The 5,734-nt window shown below is 55.9% G+C and overlaps 1 long non-coding RNA gene across 2 annotated transcripts; it reads right to left on the bottom strand.

Annotated features, from left to right (window-relative positions):
* Positions 1-385: 385 nt before the first annotated feature.
* LOC103876896 lies at positions 386-1,874 on the bottom strand. 2 transcript variants are annotated; one of them, XR_004178241.1, is made up of 3 exons: positions 1,799-1,874; positions 602-814; positions 386-447 (listed from the first exon to the last, which is right to left on the bottom strand). It is a non-coding gene; the product is annotated as an uncharacterized LOC103876896 (long non-coding RNA). The 2 variants fall into 2 exon arrangements; XR_636330.4 differs by lacking the exon at positions 1,799-1,874 and adding an exon at positions 1,632-1,718.
* Between the last annotated feature and the right edge of the window lie 3,860 nt (positions 1,875-5,734).

The following is a 5,734-nucleotide window of genomic DNA, read 5'->3' as shown; positions in this document are numbered from 1 at the left end:
AGCTCTTAGCCCTGGCTGAGCTCCCAGCCAGCAGCCAGTTCTCGCTGACGGCCTGAATCATCTTACAAGTGGGCCCTCGAGTCCCCAGATGAGCTGCCCCCGCTACTGCCTTGCGGAGAAGAAACGAACCTTCCCACCATGCCCTGCCCAAACTGTAGATTCGTGAGCAAAATTAATCACTGATGATATTTTAAGCCATTACGTTTTGGAGTTACGAAGCCGTAGTAACCTGAACATCTGCTAACTGGGTCCGGGACTGTTACTATTCCTCCACCTCCTCCTCCTCCTCCTCTCCACCGTGTGCTTGAGTTGTGATGTGGGTCGTGGTGTGGTGGTTTAGTAGGTGGGCACCAAGCCACACTACCTGGGTTCAAATCCTGACTTTCACATATCAATTGTATGACTCTAAGCAAGCAACGTAGTCTCTCTGTGCCTCAGTTACCGTGTCTGTAAAATGGGGGTGAAAGTAGATAGTACAGAATTGTTGGGAAGATTAAATGAACTAAGCAACATAAAGCACATAGAAAAGCACCTGGCATGTGCACAATTATTCTGCCAAGCCAAGGCCCCAGCCCTCCTGGGTTCTGGGGTGCTGACTCACTGGGGCCTCCGTCATTTGAGATGATCCCAACCTGGCCACTTGAGGCCCCAGGCTTCCCAGGTGCCACCAGCCTCTACCTCCTCGGACTATCACTCTTCCTGCTGGTGCCAGGCTCTGCCCATGAGGCCAGCCTTACTCACTCCCATGACACTTCTGGCTCTGCCCCCTGGCTCCTCCCAGCACCGCTGTAATTCTGACTTCCTTTTGGCTGGGCTGTTGGAGAAAAAGAGACAGTGGTGAGGTGAAGGTAGAGACCCCCACCATAGAGGGTAGTGCACTGATGGGTGTGTTGTGCGGGGGCTAGTGAGAAACACACACACAATATGAGCAAGGCCTGCCTTGGAAAGCCAGAGAATTTTCACTAAACCTTTCTTAGGAATTGCATGATGGCACATGGCAGATTCCCGAGGAAGCTAGGGTTGTGTCTTAATTAGGCTTTGCCAGAGAAAAATGAACGTGCTCTAAGGCACTTTCCCACATATGTGTTCGTGCAGGTTGTGAGAACTCAGAAATGCTTTGCATCCAGGCTGTGCCCAGGACTCAGATTTCACTAGCTCCAGGGGTTCTCTGTTGCAGCAGGAACACAGCGGCCTCCTCATTAGAGCTTTTCAAACCAAGGTGGACACTGAGGAAGGGATTGAAAGTCCCCTGGGGCAGAGGGATCTTTGAAAGGGGGAGCCACGAGGAGCAGAGAACGGTGACCTGGGGGGGCGTCTGTGAGGACAGCCTGAGTTCCGGAGCTTGCTGGTCCTGCAGCACTACTTAAAGATCACCGCACCATCTCCAGTGATTCCCTGAGCCTGCCCTGCTGCTTCCAATTCCCCCAGCGGGCCTGGAAGAATGACCCACTTCATGCTGGGAAAGCCACGCTGATGCTGTTGACTTGCAGGAATAGAATTTGGAACCGTATCCCTCCCTCCATCCCCTCACAGGAGACCGAAAGCAGGGAGGATTGAGAGGATCTGGGCACACGGGGGCTGCTCAGGAAGCAGGAGGGGGCTGATTGCAGGAGAGAGAGGCAGGAGTGCACCTGGGAGAGGAGATGTGTGAAGCAGGCTTGCCACAGCACCACCTGGCCACATGATCCCTGGTGGAGTCTCAGGAATCCCATTTCTGGAGGTATTCAGGCCATGTTGAGTGTGTGGGAAGTGTGAGGCAGAGAGAGCCATGAGTCAGAATCCACACCATGCCACTCACCGTGGTGACGACAGCAGGCACATTCCGACAGGGACAATATTGATTAGTTCAGTAGTTCCTGACCTGTCTGGATGCAGAGTTGAATCTCCTGGAGCCTTAAAAAGAAAACAAAAAACGATGCTGGACCCCACTGCAGGCTAATGGAATCCAGTGGGGGCCTGACGCTATCCGGGTGACTGATGGCCAGGTAGGACTGAGGACTGCAGGATTGCACTCGTTAGAGGGCCCCCTCCCCCAGTGCCTTCCACCGTCCCCACAACCGTGCTGAGGTGAGCCACCAGGCTGCTGGGTGGAGGGAAGGAGGTCCTCAGTCCCCTTGGGGCAGGATGGTGGCGGATGCCTCTCCAGCTGCCGCTGGCCCCTGGCAGGGCTCAGAGGATGCCCCTGCATTGAGTGAGGACTCGTGCTTTCTGTCTCCCAGGACCCTCACGTCCCTCAGCCTCTGGTGCCTTTGGGGCACCTCTGTGGCCAGGGTGGCTGGGTGGCCTCCGTGTGCTCCCCAGCCCTGATTCCACCAGCCCTGTCAGCCTGGCACGGCCTGGGTCCCCTCCCAGGTCTGGTGTGCAGCTGGCGTGAGGCCTAGAATCTGTCAGCGGCTTCATTGAGATGCTGCCCCAGCTCTGCCCTAGTTCAGGGTTTCAGAGCCTTAAGACACGCATCCCAGTCTTTTCCTGCTCCCTCTGTCACCCTGGAAACAGGTCTCAGTTTCTGGGGGCCCGGGGTGGATGGTGGGGTTGTCCCCATAGGGCAGGGTAGGGCATGAGTGGAGGGCAGTGCTGGCTGGCTGAGTCGGGACAGACCTAGGGGAACCAAGGCTTGGCAGGGTGTGGGGGCTGGGGAGGGCCAGGGCAGGCCCACGCTGAAGAAAGGGCCCTTTCCGAAGTTCACCGGCATAAAGGGAATTTTTTTTGTTGGTTTGTCTTCCCTGGTGAGGGTGCCTTCTTCTAATTTACACAAAAGTGTCATATGTGTCAATGGTGGCCAGGTGTGTGGAACCTGTCTTGGGTTCCCTGGGCATTTCCTGAGCCCAGAATCTCTGTCACACCCACCCGGTCAGTGATTTATCTGTGGGAAAAACCTGGCAGCTTGTGGGGTTCGGCCCTTGACTCTCCTGTGGTGGGTGACTCTGGATGTGCCCAGCTCCACCTCCAAGATAAGGAGAGACAGGACCTTCTCCTCCCAGATTCCCAGCCAGCCACGCTCCCCTTACCAAGCCCAAGAGGGGAGGACAGTGCACAGCTGTGTGGAACCCGTCTGGCATTCCCTGGGCTTTCCCAAGCCCAGAATCCCTGTCACAGCCACCTGGTCAGTGATTTGTCCATGGGAAAAACCAGGTAAGCACTAGAAACCTTGCTTAGTTCTTCTTGCCCCGACTCTCCTGGACTTTCTCCCTGCAAAACCTCCACTTACACACTTCCCACAGCTTCATGAGGTTTCAGGGGAGGTTGAAGACCCTGCTCTGAATGTGAAGTCATTCGGCCTGGGCTCTGGTCCCGGCTCAGCTGCTCCTGCGTCCCCCCAGTTCCCAGGGCCCCCATTTGCCCATTTGGAGACAGGGCCTTGCCCTTCCCGACCAGAACTGCAGGTGAGCGTGTGGACTGGCACCTGGCTGGCCCACTGGAGTCCCCTCAACTCTGAGTGGGGTACATCAGTGGCTGCTGTGGGTACCTGCCGAGGTCTCTTCACAAGCCCATGATGCAGATCCCAGCTGCTGTGGGAAAGCTGGCTACTGAGGCTCACTGCTGCCTGCTTCTCTGAAGAACTGTCCTGTCTGTCCAGCTGGGAGATTATCCCTCCCAGATGCCCATCCCCCAACTTCATCCCCATCCCCAAAAACCAGTGTCTGACCCAAGGTAGCAGAGGCTAGCCCCTTTGCCTTCAGGTGGGACGGACCAATCGCACAGTGCTCCCAAGCTCCTTGGGATCCAGCTGAAGCTAGAGGCCACATCTTTGCCTCGGTTTCTCCCTGGCCCCGTCCCGCTTCCCTCACTGCCCTGCTCCTGAGAACACTCCCCAATAAGCCACATTCACTGGGTCCCCTCCCAGGCTCTGCTTCTAGGATGGCAGGCATGGCCTATAAGAACTCTAGGGCCCTGTGGCTCCAGGAGAACCTGGCCCTGGTCCAGCAATGAAGCAGGTCAAGGCACGAGCTGTCCTTGGCTGCCGGAGCTCAGAGTGGGTGAGGGAAGGATGGCAGCTCAGGAGCCTGAGCTAGGGGCATCGATCTGTGCAGGGGAGGCAGGCTGGAGGAGCAGCTATCCAGCCTCACTCACCCTTTCCCCAGCCCCCACCCTGAGCCTGGCCCCTGGGAGCCACATTTATTAGTCCTGTCTTACAGAGGTGATCGCCGAGACCAGATAGTCAGTAAGTCTCTAAACCGTAGGGGACTCAGTAAATTGAGTGCCTCTGCTGGATTCCAGTGCCTGTGTCTCGCTCACTGCCCCTGGGTAGTTGCACAGTGTCTGCCCTGGAGGCATTGGCAGAAGCCAGGCCCTTGGCAGGAAGGAACTGGGGGAAAACTGAGTACTGGGTCTCCCCTGGTGTGGGGAAAGGACCTGACCGCATTAGAATGGCTGGAGCAGCTGGCCCGACCCATCTGGCGGGCAGCCGGATTGGGAAGTTGGGGAGCAAGCTTCCTGCAGAGCTTCCTTCCCTTTTCTTGCCAGGAGGAAGGGGTCTTACAACTTCCCATCCTCATGCTGACTCTACCCCTCCCTGCGTGTGCATGGCTGGGTGGCTCAGTGTTGAACACAAAGGCTGGGGTACAATGGGGACATTTCAGGCACCATCACTGGTGAAATTACAGACACTCTCAGGATACAAGACTTCTTGAGGCTCTCTTCATATCACCAAGTCGTGTACACCGTGCCCTGATCTCAAAGATCGGGGAAGGCCTTTGACACTTGGACCATTCCAACCTCCTCCTTCTACACCCCTGCACACACCACAGCCTGCCTGAACACTGGGACACCCCCTGAGCATTTGGGGAATGGGAGTCTGGAAGAGCCTCAGGGGAGAGGCCAGGTGCCCTAGCAGAGAGGGCTGAGGCCAAGGAAGAGGAGGAAGTGCTGCATGCTTTAATGACCCGTTCATATTCCCATTCATGTTGGCTGGGCTTGCACTGATACTCCTGGGCCAGCGCAGCTGGTCACTTATGTGCTGCAGCCACTGCTTCCTGTGCTCAGCTGGTGGTGAGGCTGCAAAGGCTGGGGTCGCCAGCGCCAGCGGACACCCTGGCCCCAGCAGCTGCTCTGATAAGCTCAGGCTTGGCCAGCGGAAGGAGGGTGGTGGCCCCTGGCTCAGCAGCCTGGCCCAGAGAGCTGTGGCCATTGTGCTATCTTGCGTGTTTACTCCACACCTTCCTTCTGCTCACTGCCAGGAAAGCCATGGCTCTCTGGACTCCAGGGAGGGGGCAGGGCATGTTTAAATGAGTGGCTTTGGGTTTGTGAAAGCCTCCAGCGTGAGGGCACACATGAATGGCGAGGGGGGAACTGATGCAAGTCTTCTGGGGGCAGCTTAGCAATGTGGATCTCAAACCCTAAAGATGTGCATGCACACGCAGGGAGGGGTAGAGTTAGCAATCTACCAGGAATTGATCCTGAGGAAATAATATTAAGTTCATACAAGGTGTGAGTATAAGGACACTTATCCCAGCCTTGTTTACAACTGATACCAGTCAATGGCAGATTGCACATTCACACAGTGGAGCGCGTGGCAGCCATTTACACAGTGATGGAGTTATCAATAAAGCTGCCATGAACATTCTGGTACTTGTCTTTTCGGGGGCATACGCACACCTTTCACTTGGGTACATACCTAGGATGGGTTCAAAGGATTATGTGTGTTCCATTTGAGTTGATGCTGCAAAGCAGTTTATGAGACTCCCACCACCAGTTTATGAGAGCTTCAACTGTCCTGACATCTTTGTCAACACAT

The sequence above is a fragment of the Papio anubis genome, chromosome 14 (genome assembly GCF_008728515.1).
Source record: "Papio anubis isolate 15944 chromosome 14, Panubis1.0, whole genome shotgun sequence".
NCBI lineage: Eukaryota > Metazoa > Chordata > Mammalia > Primates > Cercopithecidae > Papio > Papio anubis.
This window is presented reverse-complemented; position numbering and strand designations above follow the sequence as displayed.